The sequence below is a fragment of the Trachypithecus francoisi genome, unplaced genomic scaffold (genome assembly GCF_009764315.1).
Source record: "Trachypithecus francoisi isolate TF-2019V2 unplaced genomic scaffold, Tfra_2.0 Contig01579, whole genome shotgun sequence".
NCBI lineage: Eukaryota > Metazoa > Chordata > Mammalia > Primates > Cercopithecidae > Trachypithecus > Trachypithecus francoisi.
The window spans coordinates 6,742,897-6,764,729 of record NW_022681442.1 but is presented as its reverse complement, the minus strand read 5'-3'; the positions used below and the strand labels follow the sequence as shown (position 1 = coordinate 6,764,729).

The following is a 21,833-nucleotide window of genomic DNA, read 5'->3' as shown; positions in this document are numbered from 1 at the left end:
TGGGGCCCCAACACACTGGTTGAAGACAATATCACACTGGGACATGACAGGTGATGCAAGAAGATCCCAACAAGCTCTGTAAGAACTGCTATAGGCACGAGAGGCACCAGGTTGCCCATTTGCCACCCACTCATCAGAGGTCACATCTTAACCTCAGCTCACACTTCAGGACTTCCCCCTTCCTGATCTGACTGTCATATCTACCAACCTCCAGGGTCTGTTGTAGAAATTAATCAGACAGGCTCATCAATCACATGGTAAGCCTTCAGCCTTCTCCCCTCTACCCCCACATCACGCTGCAAGCTCTACCACACATTCGAGAATGCCATCATCTGCCAAAACAAAACTGGAGGGACTCTAAGCTGACAGGCAGGTCTGTCATATGACAAGTATACCTGAGCTCTGTGGCACCTCTCAGGTCAAACAGCCAAAGCTATCTACCTGACTCCTACTGCAGGGGAGGGTTCTGGAGGGCAGGATAAACTCTAGTAAGACTACTCCCACCAGCAGCCACAGCACAATGGCGGGGGAGCTGCTGCATGTGTAACAACAGCCATCTGTCTATACACGGATCAAAATAGCACCAGATTCTTGCCTCTTAAGGCAGAGAAAGAGATTCCTGCAAAGAAGGGCTTCACCTCCAGGCGCAGTGGCTCACGCCTACAATCCCTGCACTTTGGCAGGCTGAGGCAGGTGAACTGCTTGAGCCCAAGAGTTCAAGACCAGCTGGGCAACATGAAGAAATCCCCATCTCTATAAAAAGTTTTAAAAATAGTCCAGCATGGTGGCACACACCTGTGGTCCCAGCTACACAGGAGGCTGAGTAGGGAGGATCACTTGAGCCAGGAAGGTCGAGGCTGCAGTGAGCTATGATAGTACCACTTCACTACAGCTTAAGTGACAGAGAAAGATCCTGTCTCGCAAAAAAATAAAAAAAGAAGAAGAAAGCCTTCATGGAGTCCTAAGTCAAAGCTAAGTCCAGCCATGATGTGGCTTTAAATTACTTAGAACCGGCCAGGGAATTAATCTAAGAAGTCTAGAGGAACAGCTGCTCAACGGGTCTTGAGCTCCTTCTTTATTTTTTTGGCATGCCATGGGGGTGGGGAAACAGGAGAAGAAAGGGGCACCTCATTTGTAAACACTTGCCCCACTTTCTTCTAAGCACTCTGGATATGACAATCAGGCCTCCTGACTTAGGGCAAAGACCTGGGTGGAGGAGTGTTAAAGAGGAAATAACACAGCCAACCAGAGTCACCCGGCTTAAAAGCAAACACCTTGGGATGCCAAGGTGAACTCTTCTAGGCTTTTCGTTACAGATCTAAGCAAGACTCAAAAGACTCTGGAAGAGTTAACCCAACTTCCAAAAATGAGTAATCATCTTCCTCATTAGGAATGGCCCAGGCTCCAGAAACAAAGATTCATTCTATTGTTTGTCCGCAGCACACCCCAAAGTGCTTGACGGACTGCCAAGTACACCAGCTGCAGCTGTAGCTGTCACTGTCCCCCTAGTGGAGCCATCTGAACCAGGCTTGGGTGTACTTCCCTTGCTCTCAGGAAGCTCATTCACTAAGTCAGCAGCAAAACTCTAAAGCCAGGACTCTGAGCACTCCTCCACGCACCTCCCAAACCAAACATGGACTGGCCTTCACCTCGCTGTGGAAAAGGGTTCTTCCCCAGTGTCATCTGGATGGAGGGGTTCAAAAATGTGCAGGAGAAGGAAAGGTTACACATCAAACCACCAACACAGCCAGGCACAGTGGCTCACGCCTATAATCCCAGCACTTTGGGAGGCCAAGCTGGCAGATCGCCTGAGGTCAGGAGTTCGAGACCAGCCTGGCCAACATGGTGACACCCTGTATCTACCCAAAATACAAAAATAGCCAGGCATGGTGGTGGGCGCCTGTAATCCCAGCTACTAGGAAGGCTGAGGCAGAACTGCTTGAACCTGGGAGGTGGAGGTTGCAGTGAGCCGAGATCATGCCACTGTACTCCAGCCTGGGCGATAAGAGTGAGACTTCATCTAAAAACAAAAATAAAAACCACCAACACTAGCCACCTGCAGATCCAAGGGAGGTGGCAGAGATGATGTTCTCAGACTTAAAAATAACAATAATACCAGCCTAGACAATATAGTGAGACCTCATCTTGACAAAAAATAAATTAGCCAGGCATAGTGGCATGTGCCTGCAGCCCCAGATACTCAGGAGGTGGAAGCGAGAGAATCACTTAGGTAAGCCAAGGCTGCAGTGAGCCCTGATCACACCACTGCACTCCAGCCTGGGCAACAAAGTGAGATCCTATCTCAGAAAATAATAATTTTTTTAAAGTCATAAAATGTAAAAACAAAAAAAGAAACCCTATCAGACTGAATAGCTGGATGGGATCCGAATGGATGAAATTTAACTAGTACTGGTCAGACGCTGGCATTGAAGCACCAAAAGCCAGTTTCCAGCGTGCTGATGAATGGTTAACAGCACGCCACAAGCCCTGACAAAAGCCTGCGTGGCAGGCAACTGTGCTCATTCATTCAACAAACCCTTACTGAGTGACTACTTTGTGACTGCTAGGATGATGGTAGGGGCTGAAGCCACAGTCTCCACTCCCACGGAAGTGAAAACTACTAACAACTGATGGATGAGTGAAATAAAAACTAAATAAAAATGCACTAAAAGGCAGAGAATATTTTAAAAATAGCATGATAAAAATAGCACGATAAAATAACTGGGACTGCTAAAGTTCAGAAATCTGGACCGGCCGCGGTGGCTCACACCTGTAATCCCAGCACTTTGGGAGGCCAAGGCGGGTGGATGGCTTGAGCTCAGGAGTTCGAGACCAGCCTGGGAAACATGGTGAAATGCATCTCTACGAAAAATAAAAAAAAAAATTAGCTGGGCATGGTGGTGCATGCCTGTGGACCCAGCTACTTGGGAGGTTGGGTGGGAAGACTGCTTGAGCCCGAGAAGCAGAGGTTGCAGTGAGTCTGGATCATGCTGCTGCAGTCCAGCCTTGGGGACAGAGTAAGAACCCATCTCAAAAAATAAAGTTCATAAACCTGCATCACAACCTTCATGGGATGGTACAAAGTCACCCTGCAGTCTCTCCCTCCCATACCCTGGCAGGTCCTCTGCCTGGACAGACTCTTACTCAGTTCAATTGTTAATAAATCAACAAACTATTGACTAGAACTGTGATGTTCATGAGGCCCAAGTCTAGCAAGTGCCAGAGGTGGCATCCACATCCACAAGGCCCCAGCATACAACGCTGGCAGAGTCGCACTGCAGGCCTCGGTTCTGGCTGGCCTTGTCCTGCAGGGCATGGCCTGAAGGTCAGAGTCTGTAAGGAAGTCTCCCCAAGCAACACCAACCACACCCCTGGGCGAGCCTTGCTTCCAGAGACCACACTGGGCCAGGTCTCCTTTCGCAGAGGTTACTTATGGGAGACAGTAAAGGAGTAAGACAGCGTCCCCAAAACTCAGCAGAATCCAACTTAAAAGTCACTTGCCTTTCACAAGGGAAAACAAGTCAACCTCTAGAGAAATGAGCGTAAAACACAACCTGCCCGTGTCCTCGTGCAGTTCTATCCTCCTCACTCACTCTCCCTGTGAACACATGTGCCTCAAGTGCCAAATCAGCCTGCCCTGCAGACTGCCCTACTCTTGAGCAAAATAATACATATCGTCTCGTTAGGCACAGCCAAGGTGGGAAGTGACCTAACTGCCTAACAGGAAGGACAGGATAAAAACACACTGCAACACCATGCAAAGGACAAAACGCAGCTTTCTAAGAGGCTATGAGAATATGTGGAAGCTTAAAAAAATGTGATCTCATAGAAGTAAAAAGCAGAACAGAGGAGACTAGAGGCTGGGAAGGGTAGGGGGAAGGTGGGGAATAGGAAGAGATGTGTTAAAGGATACAAAAGCACAGCCAGATAGAAAGAGTAAGTTCTAGTGTTCTACAGCACTGTAGGGTGACTAGCGCTAACAATATTATGTAGTTTCAAATAGTTACAGGAAAGATACTGAACATTCCTGACACAAAGAAATGATAACCGTTTGAGATGTTGGATATGCTAATCACCCTGAGCCCATCATCATACATTATATGTGTCACAACGTCACTATGCACCCCATAAATAGGTACAATTATGTGTCAATTTAAATTTAAATTTAAAAAATTTAAAAAAAAAAAAAAAGGCTTCAGGAGCCCAACACGTCCAAAGAGGAAACCATCTTCAGGTATAGTGCTAAGTAGAAAACCAAAGATCAGAACCATGGGTATATTAAGCTTCCATTTGGGTGAAACTAAATAAAGAATTGTGCCAGTAATACAGAAGTCCTGGAAGGATACAAAGGAAACTTAACATAAAAGCTGTCTTCCGGGAGGGGAAATGGGTAGCTGGGAACAGAGATGAGAGAAGACTCTTCAAGAAATGGATTTTTGTATGTTTTGAATTTTGAACCAAACGAGGTACTGACTTTCACAAGAAATAGGTGATATTTTCTAAAATCAAAAATATAAAAAACACTATTTTTATATACATATTTGTGCGTGTATACATCTGTATATTCTTGCACATGCGTATGGAATATCTCTGGGAGGACAAACAAGAAAATGGCACTAGGAGCTCCCCCCAGGAAGGAGGGAGACATGTAGCTGGGGACAGGGATGAGGAAACTGCTTTTCCCTGCGGAGTTTGTACACATCCATGTACTGCCTATTCTTAAAACACTCTGGAGTTCTCCAAATACCACATGTAGTTTCCTGCCTCCAGGCCTCTGCTCATGCTGGTCTCTGGAGCTAGACCTTGCCGCCTGCTTCCCCTGCTACCTGCTGCCCTCTCAGCCTCCAGACTCTCTATCTCATCTTTTAAACTCAGCTCAGGTGTCACCACCTCCAGGCAGACCTCCACACCCCACACTGAGTCAGGTCACGCCTTCTGCCTCTGTGCAGAATGCAGAGCTTGAATCACAGGGCCATGAAACGAACCAGCGAGCTGCCGTCCCAACAGACTGTGTGCTGCTGGAGGGCATGAGCCCAGCCTCAGTCCCCTGAGTCCCCAGAACCTGGCACAAAGAGCTGCTCAGGAAATGTCTGCTGAAACAAAGAACACAATCACCACGTTAAGTCAACTCTCAACGTTCTTGGTGCCAAAGATACTTAAATCTCTCTTGCTTGCAGGGGGTTTCCGACAGCTATCAAAATGTTGTTAACACTAATCCCAAGCACTGCACCTCCCGATCCACGGAGGGGCTGAGCTCAAACTTTTCTGGGTTCCACAGCAGCACAGCATAACAGAAAAACACAGTGACCAGCACAAAAAACCCTGTATCTGATCATGCTCACACCTCCTCAAGAACCTGCAAACACTCATCAGAGTTTCTGTGGGCGGGAGGGTGGCCAGCAGCCCTCTCACACCCAATCATGGGAAAACTGAGAGCCCAGGGCCCCTGCCCTAACAGCTTTGTTTTCTATGTTCTTCTTTTAGGAGGAAGAATCTTGCTGCAGTCAGGGCCTGATGTGAGGGAGGCAGCACTTGCAGGGCCGGCCCTGGGCCAGGCAGAGCCTGGACAGACCAGGCCTCTGCAGGAACCCCAGTGGGACAGGGAGGGCCAAGGTCTTGGGAGCCTCCACAGAGAGCAAAAAGGGTCAAGGGGAAGATTATATATACATGTGATGCTGCACGCCTTAGAACAGACTTTTACTCAGAAACAAAAAGTATTTCTAGGTGACTGTAGTTAAACTGGCAACTCTCATGCATGCCCTGTGTTGTGCTTCTCTCTGGACAGTATTTCCTCCCGGTATCAGTCTCGTCCCAAGTCCAACACACACTAGGCTGGCTGTGCTAGGGACGGACGGATGATGGCAGGTAATATATAAATAAGTTCGTGTAAACAGCATGCGTTCAATTAGGTTTCCCACAACGCACGGAACATCATATGATAATAAATCCACAAGGACAGAGGAGTGAGCCTGGAATTCCAAGTGGGGTGGTGAAGATCTGGGGAGACTTCCTAGAGGAAGCAGCAGGAGTGTTGGGCAGGAGTTCAATGCCAGAGATGGGGTGAGGGTATTCTATTAGGATGCTGCTAAATGACATGTCTGACACTCCAGCAAGCTAGGGGGATGGGGCTGGGAGTGGAGGGCCCCTTCCCAGCTTTTGATGGAAGGGGCCTCAGGATGCCCAGACAGGTCAGCCGCCACAATATCCGCCAGTGCCAGCGCCCTCACAAGGCCCAGGCAGGGGAAGCTCTGCACACCAGCCAGCCACAAGCCGCCACCCTGCTCCCTGCCTCCCATCACTCTGTTTCCACCGCTCAGCGGTCTGCCCTCCCAGGGCTCTCCTGCCTGAATAGCAGGCAAACAAGCTGAGCTGGGGGCAGGGGGAGGTGCACAGGCTGGTGGTTTACTCAGCTGAACAAAGCCAGGTGACCCAGGGGATTCTAAGAGGTCGTCCCGAACGTCCTTCTTTTGTAAATGGCAGCATAAAGGTAGGAAGCTGCAAAAGAGTTATTTCCATCCCCCAGTATACCAACAGTCCAGCCCTCACCCAAGCAGCTCGCCCAGAACGCCGACAGACAATACAGTAATTGTGTTCTCCCTTGGGGAATGGGAGTGGCCGCACACATGCGAGAATGTCACGATCATCTCAGACTCCCGAGTTACAAATATGTGATCAAGGCATGTGCTGGGCACGCGCTTCCCACGTGTTTTCGTGGATATGAAAGCACAAGGGCCAATGTGCCCAGCTGCTGGGGACTGGGAGCTGCAGAAGGCAGAGTACTGGGGCAAGGAGAAAACCACACAGAAACGCTCCATTCAAAGCCATGACTGAGTCAGTGTCCCCTTGTTTCTGAGGAGTGAGAGTAGCAGGGGGAACACTCCTTGACAAAACAAAACTGTGAGCAAAACTGCAAGGCCAGGCAAAGCCAGTGGCTGCCCGCCACCTCCCAGTGACTACATCTGGAGCTAAAGACAAAAGACCAGCAGTTCACTCTGGACAACTAAAACCCCCAAATGAGAGGAAACCACCACTAACCACTTAGACGTGCCCACTGGCTGACGGTATGGACTCCAACACTCCACGTCCTGGCTCTGGGCCTGCTTCCTCAGATGGGTCCCAGGGTCTCTGACCTCCAGCAGCCCTGGCTAGGCTCAGGTGTCACCAGGTAAGGGAAAGAAAGGGGACAGCAGTTGATTCTGGACATGGTTAAGCACTCTACTTCCCATCACTGCACAGAGACACTGATTTCAGGGCACCTGAAACAAAGGGCGCCCAGCCTTGGACTGACGGCAGTGAGTGGGAAGCCTCGTGAAGCATTCCCGAGTACAGGGTAACCTGCTTTGTCCATGACAGCTCTGTCAGTTCCACCCAAATGCAGCCTGTCTTTGGTGAGAATGGACAAAATCAACCTATCTGGGAAACCAAAAGCTCAAAACTCAAAATCACCAAGGCTGCCTCCATTAGTATCCGGGTTCCAGGTGGAGGGTGGAAACCGAGATGGACAGTGGATGGCGTGTGTTAGTGACAGAATTACCTAAAGGTAGGAAATCAATGTGTCTCCAGCTATCACGGTGGAGAGTCTGAAGATAGCTTCCACGAAGATGGCTGAATGGAAAACAAAACATCTCTGGGAATCTAGTTTCAAGTTTCCCAGAAAATAAGATGCAGTGGAGAAAATGCAAGGAAAGATGAGCCTCATATGCCGGGCAGCCGAGACCCACACAGGCCAAGCCACATCCTTGCTGAGGGGAACACTGGGGTATCTGGCACCTGCTTCAGCAATGTGCACTGGTCTCCAAGCGTGGACCCTGGATCGGTAGAAAACTGCCTGGGAACTCATTAGAAAGAAAAAGTTTCAGTCCCCAACCCCCGACAAACTGAATGAGGGGTGGGACCTAGCAATTGTGTTTAGTTAAGCCCTCCAGGTTGAGTCCGGTAGTCCCTAAAGTTTGAAAAACACATTTTTACTGGATTTGGTACCTAAAACCCTAGTAACTGGGAGGACAATTTTGCAGATGAGAAAATTGGGATCCATAAAAATTGAGTTTCTTGCAAAAGTCATGAGGTCAGAATTGGACAGGTGACCTACTATCCACCCCCAGCACGTCCTCTGGCCAGGCCCTGGAAATCTAAATCTAGATCAAGATGATCCTTGGCCTTCAGGAGTTCCAACAGTCCCTAGAATGCACTGAAGGAGAACAGTGGCATCGTCAGAGCCTTGGGGCCCCCTCTCAAGGCTCTTGGCCCAGCAGAATCAGAGGCTGAACCAACCACCCAGGTGCACAGTGCCCTGACCAGGAGGTGAGAAGGAGGCAGGTGAGGATGCCGTGCTTCTGCTGCAAATAAAAGGGGTGGGAAGGGCTTTCAGGCAATGGATTGACAGGCTACATTTTTCAAATTCAGCAAACCATTTGGAATGACACGAGGAATCCCAAAGGTTGACTATGCAGTGAAATATGTGTGAGAATCAGAAGGAAACAAAAAGTCACAGAATAGTTGCCACAAGAAGAGGTAAAAACAGGGTTGAGTGAAAAAGATAAATGACAGGAGGGATTGCTATTAGATACTTGAAGAAATATGAAGAGAACACCTCAATTCTTTGAAAAATATTAATTACCATCTGGCGAATCTTTGCTTTACTTCCACTTGCTGTATTGAGTCTCTGTCAAAAGAATGAGCTAGAAGAATGAGCTGAGATGCATGTTTCATCTACCCTAAGAAATTTGTCTAACACCAGAAGTTATCTACTTGGTACGCCTGTCATGAGAATTTAAAAATTAAATCTTTATTTGTAAAAAATCCCTTGCAGTATCTACTAAAATCCAGATGGCACCTTTTATTTATTTAGTTACTTATTTATATTTGGAGACAGGGTCTCACTCTGTCACTCAGGCTGGAGTGCAGTGGCACAATCTTGGCTTACTGCAACCTCCGCCTCCCAGGCTCAAGCGATCCTCCCGCCTCAGCCTCCCAGTAGCTGGGACCACAGGTGCCTGCCATAACACGCGGCTAATTCTCGTATTTTTAGTAGATGGGTTTTCTCTATGTTGACTAGGCTGGTCTCGAACTCCTGGGCTCAAGTAATCCGCCTGCCTCGGCCTCAGGAAGGCACTTTTAGATAAGAAGATTAAACTAGGTGAAGCACCTGAGTGATTGGCGGGGAGCTGGGGGTGCGGGGGTACAAAATGAATCCCCAGGTCACCCAGCATCACAGGGCCATTCAGGGGGTAGAAGGGCCCCTAGGCTGAGACTGCCTCCCGAGACTTCAGACTTCAGGGACATTATCTGTACTTTCAGAGTTTCTATTAATGTCCTGAGTACTGGCTTATCTTTGCAAGTTTACTAGCAGGTGGAACACGAGGTAGCAGGATTATGATGGCAATGACCTTGAGCACTGCAAACAGCCTGGGCATTTCTACTAGTCACTGCCATTCACCATGGTTCGCCCTGTGCCAATAACCTGGAGAGCCAGAAAATCTGAATCTGTCTTCTGAATGTCTTATCCACTCCCGGGATCTCAAACTCAAATGCCTTCCAGGGCCAAGTAGGAAACATAAATGAGAGAAGCATGCTGCACAGGAATCGAGATGATATGCAGAGAACATGCCTGGTCCACCATGGACGCCTCTGGCTACAGCTAACTGTGGTGGGCTGTTTGGGAAAGAAGACCCAGGCTACTATTAAAATTTATCTTCTGGCTTGTTAAGAGAAACTGAAAGTAAAGACTTCTATGTTCTCAAGAAATTTAAAAATTTGTAAAGCATCATATGAGCCAAACAAATCATGTGTGAGGAGCACATCTGGCCCCCAGACCACCAGAGTGCAAACTCTGGTCTACATGATGCTGACGATTCAGACCCCCTGAAAACACCCAGACAACTAAGTTTCATCTTGGTTTGAAGATCTCAATGGACTCGCTTGGCCTTAGCGATTCAGTCACGCATTCTCATTGGCACCACTCCCTTGCTCATTCGGTGAGTTAGCTAGAGGCCTGAAAATGACTAGACAGCTCAGATTGTGTGAAATTCCATGCACAACAAAGTAGACCCATAAAACTCCCAATCACAGCCAGCAGAGGCCTGCCTTCACACCCATGGACTTGGAGAGACAGTTGATCTGGTTTGTTCACTCGGTCTGATCCCATGGGAGGCTGTGGCACCCATTCCATGGAGCAAACCATGGCATTATCTGAAGTAAAGCAGAGTCTGGGGTCTGCCCTGCCCCCACCAGGAGAGCTCCCTTCTGGCCTCGCCCACGAGGTGGGGTAGGGAAACAGTTTCCATGCCAAATACTTCTAACACACGCAAGTAAACCCAGCAGATGGAACAGACAATTCTGGATCCCTGACGCCTCCAGACTGCTGGCTTTGGTTGGGTCATCATGAAGAGAACAGCTGCTTCCTCAATCATGACTACCGCACAGAACAGAGGATGCTGTTTTGATGACTTCTATGCAAGATATAGAAACAAGAGGGGAGTTTCCTGCCTTTTATTTCAAAATAGCCCGGGACAAACGAAGACTTCTTGTACCATAACAACACATTCAAAGGGAAAGCTTGATGGAGTTGGTTTTCTTAAATGTCACCCCACAGTGAGCAACCTACTTCTCTGCCCACAGGCCGTGATAAAAATGTCATCAGGGACCCATGCAGAGGAGCAAGAGATTTCTCTTTGAAACAGCAGCATGTGCACGACTGGGGACAAAACTAGGTGGTAAGGAGAAACCGGCTTTGGAGCAGAGGGACCTGGATTTCAAGCCAGGCTCTAGCCCATCACAAGTCACACTCTCTCAGGGACATGGCAGAAGCTCAGTTCCTGCCCAGTGAAGTGGGCCTAGTCACCCCCAGCTGAGCAGATGGAGAGAGAATGTATGCGGAATGCTTGGCACACAGTAGGTTCTCAGAAAATGCCAGCACTCTAAAAACAGATAATTTCCATTATAAATGTATCTGTGCCTGGGTTCTTTTGGGCACATGGAATTAGTCTCCCTGAGTGCTGGGACAGCAGTGAGAAATTAAGGGCAGAGCCCAATCTCAAATGATCTCACCCTCCACTGGCTGAAAGAGGAAGACACAGGAGACCATTCTGGGAGTGGCTGGTTAGAGGCAAGCACAGTGTCAAAGGTGGCAGCGGGACGGGAGGGGGACACGTACTCAAGGCTGGCCTTCCAAGGCTATTCTTTTCCCTTTTAAAGCATGTGGGGAAAAAATCTTCCATGTACGACGTCTTAAACACAACTTCCTCCCTACCAGGCACTTCCTTCATGCAACTGTTCTAGAGCTGAGTTCACCAGGCTTTTACTTATCTGGTTTTCTTCTTCTTTTCACTCTTGCCCAAGGTCCTAAAAAGTCCTCCTGGTATCTTATTCTTGCATTTTATAAAGGTTTCCATCCTGATTACAGAGGGAGTGGGCATTGTTTAAAGTGTGAAGATTCGTGCAGATTGTACCCATGTAAACCAAACATGGAAAAGCCAGCCATTCCCAACAGGAGCGCTGGACCAGACTTCTGACTGTACAATGCATTTCAGAGACTCCAATGTAGACGGCCTGGACTACAACCAGCCCTCTGGATGTAGTCGCACAGCTCTTCTCCACACTCAGAGTCCATCAGCATGCACAAATGTGGGGTAGATGGGGCCAGCACTGATGCGTTTATGCCTGGGTCTGATGAACTGGAGATCTATGCCCTCCATATTTGCCTTCACCCCTCAAAATGACTCTGCCCCTAGTTAGCTTCCAAAGAGATTCCTATTCAGAGCATTTATGGACCAAGCAACACAAGAGCTACAGTTCAGCCCAGCTCCAAGCTACTCAACACACGGTATCAGTGTTAGCAGTGGACAGCATTTTAAGAAATAAGTCACATGATACTAGCTAGCTGAGGGACCTGGAACTCACCTTCCTTTCTCATGCCACACAATAGCCATCATTTTGAATGAATGAAGTAGTTCTTTATCTGATGCCCATGGAAAACATGGTCATTTCATCAGACCACGTATTTCCCATTCCAGCACAGTAGGAACAACGGTATAACCCATCAGGCCCAAATGGCCCAGAGCAGAACAGATCTGAATACATGAAAATGGGATTTCTGCAGGACCCAGCATGCAAACACACATGGGGCACCGGACACAGCAGAGCTGATGAGGCCAGTGGCCCCAGTGAACCAGGAGCTGGGGTTACAGGCTGCAAAGGGGCATGGCGGGGGCCTGCCAAACGTCATAAGATCTAGGGACAGCCTCTTCACTCCGGGCCCAGGTTCCCTCTGCCACAGCAGACATTTCTCCATCACCTTACAGTCAACAAACTCTATTTTGTGTTTTGGGAGCAGGAAGGCCCACTGTCTTGTCCTTCACCAGAATGCTTCCTCTTCACTTTTGGTTCCCTCAGATTTGGATTCTCCCCACACTGGGACACAGTCTCGTGTGCTCCTACCTGCAATGACAGCAACGTTCTGGGTCTGTGCTGTGCAACAAGAGAGGTGACCAGCGCATGCAACTATTGAGCATGTGACATGTGGCTAGTGCAACCAAAGAATGAAGTCTTCATTTCATTTAGTTTTAGTTAATTTAAATCGCCACATGTGGCTACACCTAACATACTCAATACCCCAGGTCTGGAGTGCAGAGTATTCATGTAGACAAGAGGTCAGTACACTTTTTTCCTGTAAAGGGCCAGGCAATAAATATTTTAGGCTTTGTAGACACCGTGGTCTGTAAATTCTGCTGCTCTGGTGTGAAGGCACCCATAGATGTTACCCACACAAACGGGTGTGGCTGTGTCCCAGTAAAACTTTACTGACAAACGTAGGCAGTGCGCCAGGTTTAGTCATCAGGCTATAGCTTGCCAATCCTAAAGTTGGGAGTTCAAACCCCAGAACTACTGCCCATGAGCTAAATGACCTTGGGCACTTTACCTGACAGAACCCTATATTCTTCATCTATAAAAAGGGAATAATAACAGCACTCACTTCTCAGGGTGGTTATATGAATTAACTGTGAAGCCTAACACACAGTGGCATTCAAAAAGTACCTGCTGGGCGAATGAAAACGGGAAAGAACTGGGTGCTTGGACTCGCACTATCCTATTTATTCCTCCTCCTCTGTTAAGTAGGCACTATTATTCCCAGTCCACAGATGAGAACATCGCAGCTCAGAGAAGTGAAGTGGCTGAACCAAAGTCAACAGCCATCAAGTGGCAGCACTAGAATCCAGGGATCCTTTTTACTGGTTCTGTGCCCTACTCTCTCTTCTCTCAGGCTTTTCTAACTGACATCAGCCCTACCCAACATTCTGTCCAACTGTCTGGGCTCATCTGTACTGCCTTGTACTATAAGAGGCTCCATTTATAAAGGAAATCATTAAGAAACACAAAATCAACCTTTTTTTCTTTTTTTTAAAGGAATCTAAGACGTTGAACTCTACTAGTTCCTATTCCAAACACTGCTCTGGAGCCCATGTCTCCAGCAGTAACTCACTGGAACACCTCTCACAAGGTGGCTCCCCTCTATCGTGCGGGGACCCAATGAGGTAGGGCATGCTAGACCATCACATGAAGTTCCGGCTGTGGCCCTTCCCCACGTCACCTCCAAAACTATAAAATGCTTCCCCCACCTTGGAGATGGGAGGTCAGAAATGCTCCCTGCCGTTCTTTCCAGAGATGCAGGGGCCTTCACATGGGCTGATGCAGCTCAAACATGAACTGAATGATGGCTTGTTTCTTCCTGCATTTGGCATGAAGACCCAGCTCCCTCTCAAGTCTTCTCCTTACCTCCTCCTGCCTATCTCCTCCTCCATGTCTGCCAGGATCAGCCCTGAGCAGAGGACAGGGCAACCTGGGATTGCTGTCTTCTCCTCCAGGGCCATAAGACACCAGTGGCTGTGACCACCATGTTGGCTCCAGTAGCAACCAGGGGGTAGGACAAAAATTGAGCCAAAGCTAAATCAGAGACGAGCAGTCAGCCACTCAGGGAACAAGTGCCTGGGTTCCAGCTCTCGCCTGTGCCTACACTCGGGGCTAGAAATTCAGCCTTGTCTCCAACAGCGCCCAAAGCCTGGCCAGGCCAATGGCTGCCTCCCATAAGGGACTCCACCCTGGTTCCCCCAGGTTCCACTGATCCACCCAGAAACGGGCAGGATCAGCCATGCTCAGTCGTCGTCTTACAAGTGCAGGGGAAGGGGTTGGCCAGGCAGGAAGCTGGCAGACCCAGTAGTTCGGTGAGCAGACGGACAGGTGAGCAGACAGACACCACGCTGGCCACGCTCCTCCACGGCAGAGGAGCATGCCACCACGTCATGTCTCAGAACAACGACTTCCTAAAGTCATGTGTAACATATAAGGACTTACCTGAACTTCACACATGCTTTTAAAAATCATTTTTTGGCCAGGTGCAGTGGCTCACACCTATAATCCCAGCACTTTGGGAGGCCCAGGCGGGTGGATCACCTGAGGTCGGGAGTTCAATACCAGTCTGGCCAACATGGTGAAACCCCGTCTCTACTAAAAGTACAAAAATTAGCTGGGCATAGTGACACACGCCTGTAGTCCCAGCTACTTGGGAGGCTGAGGCAAGAGAATCACTTGAACCCAGGAGGTGGAGGTTACAGTGAGCCGAGATCACGCCACTGCACTCCAGCCTGGGTGACAGAGCGAAACTCCGTCTCAAAAAAAAAAAAAAAAAAAAAACCGTTTTTTTCCCCAAAGCAAGTTAGAACTCATTTTCCTGTGGTCTATTACATACACTCCTGAGCCTAAGTGTCTGATCCCCTCTCTGCTCCAACTTCTGGCCATACAGCTCTTTCACTCCAGTTTGCTGCTCAACTTTTGGCCTATGTGGACGCAGCCAGGCCAGATCCTCTTTTACTTTCTTTTCTAACAGGTGAAGGCATGTGCTAACCTCCCCAGGAATGAGATGAACAGAGAGGTTTACTGTTAACATCAGAACCATCTGCGGCTAACTTACTCACTTTCTTCTTCCCTCAGGAGGAAATGCAGATGAGCAAAACCCTACCCGCCTGGAAAAGACACCCCACAAAGCCAAGACGGGCTGCTAACTGCAGTTTTGCCGCTGCCTCTGCACAGGTTCAGTATTTTTCTTAATTCTCCTCTTCTGGGCCCACGTCACATGCCACACAGTCAACGGGGCCTGGAATCTGGGCTGGCATCTGAGGGCGGCGAAGGCCTCAGGCGCACTGGCCTCCAGGAGTCAGGTGACTCAGGCCTGCCATTCTCCAGTGTCTGTGTCAGCAGCTTCCCCCTGCCTTTGAGAACACTGGTGAGAACAGGCTATGACGGAGCCCAAGAGGCACCGAAGCTCCTTCTTCCATCGCACCAACATGGTTAGGTGCCTATTTTTCCCTTTAAAGAAAAAATAGTTTTACACTGAATCGGACTGTTTCAACTCACACGCCAGAACTTTGACTTCTTTAGTTCCAGTGCAGCACAGGCAAGAGGCTCTGGAAGCTCTTGGGAATCCCAAGTGCCCCCGCTAAATGCGAGAGTTTTGCCTAAAAATTGTTAGACCACATCACTCTGGCCAAGGCGGCACTTGATGAAAATTCTCAGAGGCTAGTGTCATGCTTCTCCAGGAAGGTCACTCCAAGGTCAAAAAGCTGGGCCCCTGGGCAGTGGCGCCCTGAAGGTGGGCCTTCTCCCAGCACTTCGTCCTTCCCTTTACTGCCATCCTGACCTAGATCAGCTCCGCTCCCCTCTGAAATCTACACTCTTCTCACCCAGGCTCCAGGTCTCCCAGATTCCCTGACACAGTCTCATGCTGTTGTGCCTGGGGACACCTGCTCCCCTGGTCTGGAATATCTCCTCCTCCCCATTCTTCATCTGTCTAAACTCCTACTCATTCCTCAAGGCTCAGGTCAGCTGTCACCCCCTCCAGGAAGCCTTCCCTGCCCTCCTCTCTTCAGCTCAGTTAGAGAGACCTTCTATGACTTCCAGAGGACAGTGTGACTCACCAGTACCTTGTGTAAATATATCTTCATTCATTTATTACACTGTGTCTGGCACATAGTAGAACCTCAATAAACACCTGCAGTCTGACTGTGCATAACATGAGCTATGAACTCCCTAAAATCAGGGATTCGGTAGATGCATCTCTGAATTCCTCGGGACCTGACGACGTGCCTGACACACATAGTAGATGTTACTCCATACTGATTGAATTGTACTGAGTCCGGGGGCCACCGCCATGGCAGGTATGTTCTGTGCTTATCACAGGAACAGTGACACACCCAAGGAGGACACAGTGGGTGAGGATGACACACTCCACCTGGCAGATGAGTTCTATCACATTCACGAGACCAGAGGCAGCCGAGACACCTCGGAGACCTCCCTTATGCAGCCCTCGCTCACAAAGCTTCAGGATCTCATCGTCCTAGCAGAAGGTCTGCTTCAAGGCCACCCATGCCCAGCCACCTTGGTGATTCCTCTGAGAGGATGCTCTAGGACCAGCCCTAGAGGGGAGGGGCTGCCACAGTCTGAGTCAGGGCCCCTCCCAGAAGCTAGTAAACAGCATGAGTCTTCACATCCCATACAAACGGGTCTCCCTCAAAGCTACCCAAGTGCAGCAGGAAATCTCATGAGTCAAGACTGTCCATCCTGTTCACCCCACAGGATGCCAGCCAGCCCTAGACTCATGAGGAGTGATGCTCACCAGACCCAGGGAATAGACGCGTCAGGAGTCAGAGGCCTGCACCAACGGACGCCCAGGTGTGGTGCAGCCTGGACCCTTCCCTCTGTCCTCCAAGCCAAGGGCTCCTTTCCAAGCTTCAGCAAGCTTAGATGAGCTCTTGCTCCTGCAGACACGGAGGTCAGGTTCAGGTGGCAAAGGGATCTAGAAGCAGCCAGAATCACACCACAGGCCGATCCGGGGACAAGCGCCCCAGCTGCAACCACGTAACCTGCACCCAGAAAACACTGACTCCAGGTGTCCAAGGCAGCTCCCCCAACATGAGAGGAATAGCAAAAAACAAAGGTGCCCACTGCAAAGCACCTAAAGGGAATCCAAAAGGTGGTAATGGGCCCCTCACTCTCAGTCTAGGTAGGGGTGCAGCCATTAATTCCTTGGTTTCCAAAGAATTCATTCACAGAAGTGTGGGTCACACACAGTAGAGCCAAGACGGTGAGGTCACATCACGACCCATACATGCATTTAACTTTCTATGCTTAGGACCAAAACTAAATCACTTTTGGTAAACAAAGATTTAGTTTCCTAAAGAGAAAACTTAAAAGATTTCACCAGTCTCAACTCTCGGTAAGAGACACACTGCAAACTAAACTGTAATGCATACTTTCAACTTTTCCTCCCAAGAAAACCCTGTACTACCTGAAAGAGGAGGATGCTGGAGGAGAAAAGGCTCTATCTGCCCCAGTCTGACCCGTCCAGCCAAGTCCAACTCCAGCTGAAGTCCCCTCTGCTCTGTCCTGTATCTTGTCACCACTGACTGACCTCCTCAGGGCAACCTGCCTGACTCCCGTCCTTCCGGCCCTCCTTCAGTCCTCACAACAACACACGATTGCCACAGGCTGTGTGAGATACTCACTCATGTTTGGGGGCTCTAAGTGTCCCCACATGTGGTCTCATTCAGGGCCCCGAACCTATGGGTTGGGGTTGCTGTCAGCACTGCCATACTCCAGATGAGGGAATGGGGGCCAGAGACAGTCGCCTGCTCAAAGGCACAAGGCATGGCCAACAAAGGGCAGACCTGGGATTTGAGCCCAGGCTTCTGATTCCAAAGCTGAATGCTACTTTTGCCCTCAATGATACAGAACTGGGTTTCACTTAGATTCTGTCCAAAGTTCCTCTGTGATGCCAAAGAGTCCCCATTCTTCCTGCAACCACAAGAAGCACCTGGTTGGCACGCAGCTGACCACGAGCTTTGCAGCAGAAGCCCTGCTTGCCCAGTCACACTCATCTCCTACCTGGCATCGCTCTGCAAGGCACTACGCCTGTTGCAAAGGGCTTTTCAAACAAGCTCTAAACTGATGTTCCTAAAAATGTTGGGTGGCAGGACCAGCAAGGTGAGAAATCAGAGGCCCAGAGAGGGTTACAGGGCAAATGAGGTCCAGCAAGTAGGCAGTCTGTGCCCACTACCTTCCAGCCAGGAAATTCAATCATTTGACTGCCAAAGAGCGGTTCCTACGGCCCGGTCCTCAGGATCATGCAACAGAGGGGCTTCCCTGCATCCCACTCTCCTTCTGGAGACTCAAAACCACAGACACCTCTTTGCCCCCGCGGCTCAGGAGCCAGGCTCCCTCTCCTCACCCAGATCATGGAGACAGTCAGCTGCAGAGAACTTCGTCTTTCCACCTCCAAACATGCAGAGAAGCTGCTCCCAGCCAGCGGACTGAAACTCCCTCCGCTCCCAGGCCCATGGCCAAGACCAATGCCAGAGCAAGGGGAATTCCAGGCAGGGCCAGAGGCCTCTCCCAGCTGGGCTCTGTCTGTCAGGGTGCTTCAGGCTTCAGCCAGAGGGCAGCCTGGGAGGGACGGTGGCCTCCACGAGGTGGGGGCAGGCAGCAGCAACTGGAACCTGCATAAGCCATCTCTCCTGCACAAGGCACAGTCCAGCTGCCAGGACACACAATGGCCCCAGATAGGACCTGTACAAACCCAGCTATCCAGGAGCTCGAGGGCCCACCCATGCCCCTCCTAGAAGTTGCAGCATGGCACCCGGACAGGAGCTGCCAGGGAACGCCCACTGGGCAATGCACATGTCTTACAGCAGGAACTCTCCTCCCCTGGTGAGCACTGGATGGAAAAGCAGCAGGGTGTGGTAGAAAGAATACAGGACTGAGGTCAGCTGGGCCAAGTTCAAATCCCAACCTCCCCTCTCAACCTGGGGTGAGTGATTTCTCCAGGCAGCATGTCTTCAGCAATGAAATCGGGCTAGTCCCTGAGCCATAGGTTGTGCTGAGGATTCAATGTAATGAAGTAAAGTGCCCGGCTCCACACTGGACACCCAGCAGATGTCCAATCAATGTCTGCTGAATGAATATGGAAATTGCAGCCCTGAGAAAACAGCAATTCTCTTCTCCCTTCACTCAGCCCAAACCCAACTCCCTACAGCGGGGGGGAAGAGCCCTTATTCACTACTCACCACCAAGACACAGCCGGGTAGACTGACACTTTTGGCATAGAGGCCAAAACCTTTTTCATCAAGCTCACCTTTACAAGGTTTCAGCACCTTCCATTGGGGCTGGTGGGTGGAGACGGGATGGAGAGCATATTTCACCTGGCTAATGAACTCTCTGAGCAATGATCAAGTTCACCTGCTGGTCTATGCCAAAGCAGGCTGTCCTGCAAGCAAGAGTAAGGTTCCATGTCATGACAGCACAGCAGTAGGGCAGGGACTCAGGAGACAGAGGCTGCACCTTTGAGAACTGGCTGCAGGACCCTGGGAGATTCACCTCACCTCTTAAGGATCAGACCTCTCTTCCAGAAGTTTACATCAGCAGGCCCAAGAAGCTCTCGCTCTCCAAGCACCCTGGCCATTCTAAACACAATTCTATGAAATGTAATCCTAAGTATGTTCACAGGAAGACAGGCTCTGAGCTGTCAGGGACAACCAGGTGCCTGATAGAGTGACATTCACTGCAAACCTGGGTGAAAAAGACTTACCACTCACTGAGAGTTGCCAGGATATGCCCTGGAACCTAAATGCATCTTTCCTCCCCTGAGCCCCAGGGGCACATGGTGTGCCAAACCCCCAAAAGGAACAAGACCACTAGGACTGTGGGGAGGAAGGGCCTGCATGAGAACTACCCTGACACCACAGCCTGAGTAAAATCTGCCCCCTTCAATCTGGAAAGAAGGTGGTTCAGAGGGACTGTGCTGAATCCTGGCCCAGCAGAAACAGAAATGACTTCAAGGATGCCCACAGCAGACACTCCCCCTAGGGATGGTGCCTTTCACATGCCACTTCACCAAGACATAGCAATAGTAGCAGCAGAATATGCCAACAGGTTTGCTCCACTCCTGAATATGAAAGCCCCCAATCTCCTGCTAAAGAATAGGGAAACTAAGGAACAGACCCCTAGGTATGCATGGGGTCTATTACAGCCCTCACTCCTCAGTCTTGGATGCACAAGAGAATCGACTCAGGAACTGTAAAGATACCAGTACGGGGTCGTTGCCCCCCCTCTCCAAGATTGTGATGTAACTGGGCCTGAATGCAGCCTGGGCATCTAGATTTTTTTTTTTTTCCAACCTTCCCGGGTGACTAATGTGCAGCCAAGGTTCTGAACCACTACTCTAGCTTCTAGAAGTTCCAGCACTCTCTTACAAACTCTTCAGGGGCAGAAAGGACAGCATGCTCAGCCAGGTAGGCCTTGCTGGATATGGGTCTCCTTATTCTTCCTTCAAAACACACGCACACTCACACACCCCCACCCCCAGAACCAACCTGCAAAGAGCCATCTGTCTGAGACAGAATGCAGGGCCGCTGCCCGGCCCTGGCTGGGGCGTACCAAGTTCAGCCACACTGGAGGATATACAATTGTGTTCAGTTACTTGATTACTTTAGGCACGTAAACAAAATATGATATTGTACAAACCTGGAGTGGCAAACACCACATCATAATTTACTCTGAGACATCTGAATTACAAACGCAAAAAGAAAAAAAGTTGGAAACGCTTTTAAGAATCTCTTTGAATGGAAAAAGGAATCTGAATAAATGGCGGTGCTTCCAGTGGGCTGCCAGGTTTACTTCCTGTTTCCCCCAGAAGGTCACCGGAAATGTTTTCTTGTGAATCTGCCTTTTCTGAGATTGAAACAAAACATCTCAGCCTCCCAAACTATGGCACTACCTTTGGTCTCTAGTACATACAGATTTCAATCACTCCAAAAAAAAAAAAACACACACACAGCCATAGGAAAGGAGAGTGGAGGGGAAAAGGCAGTTAAAAGTTCTAGGTTTTCCTGTGGTGTTAACAAGACTAAACAAAATTTCTGCTTTGAAATAAAACAGAACCCAGTGCCTCTATCGTATGAATACACAGCACGGCCTATAGAAAGCAAGCAGGCTCTGAAGGGATACAGCTCCTTCCTGGCTTTCTGCCTTCCGGCTATGTGGCCTTGGGCCAGTTACTTGGCCTCTCTGAGCCTCAGCTGTAACTGCAGGTTTGCTCTGAGAATTAGAAAGTGTATACAAAGCCCAGGGCCCTGGGTGGGCCTTCAACAACCAGTGGGTGCTGCTATTATTCTCTGAACAATCTGCACCCATTTCAGCTAAATCCTTGGGAATCATATTATACCAGCGCAGGGGAAGAATCTGTTTCTTTGTTTAAAGAGAGAACAAAAAGAGTGAGTAGAGAAGTCAGGAGTTAGCCTGCCACCGCATTCTGGGGTCAAATGGGCTGTTTACCAACATGATTTGCTTTCACCCTCCTGAGAGTGGCACCGTGGAAAAAGTCCTTCCCGAGACTTACAGATGCCCAAGAGGCAATGTGGTTTCCATGATATTCCAGCATGGTCTGGCCAAGCTGTCCCCCATCCCCCATGCAAAAGCCAGCTTCCCCATGCAGCCCCCACAGCAGGAGAGAGGGAGAAGCATTAAAGAAGCGGGGGTGCCTGTCACACTTCTCTGTAACCCCTGACGTGACGTGAAATTCTACAAGGTAGGCCCTTTGAAATGCAAAATCTTCCAGAGTCCTTCAAATGTGTTTTTATTTTCTCGGGTTCCTAAGGCTGCTTTCAGATCCACCCATCAGTATTTCCCCCTCTCAATCAACCCACATTCAACCAAAAAAAAAAGAAAGAAAAGAAAAAATAAGAAAAACCCAAGGACGTCTCTATTTTTCAGAAAAGCTCAAGTATCTCCAA

The 21,833-nt window shown here is 49.4% G+C and overlaps 2 protein-coding genes across 2 annotated transcripts in view; both read right to left on the bottom strand.

The window, feature by feature from the left end:
- EEF1AKMT2 (EEF1A lysine methyltransferase 2) overlaps positions 1–21,833 on the bottom strand; it is an 89,280-nt gene that overhangs the window by 11,932 nt on the left and 55,515 nt on the right. The window lies entirely within an intron of this gene.
- Positions 1–21,833, bottom strand: part of FAM53B (family with sequence similarity 53 member B) — a 126,168-nt gene that overhangs the window by 100,009 nt on the left and 4,326 nt on the right. The window lies entirely within an intron of this gene.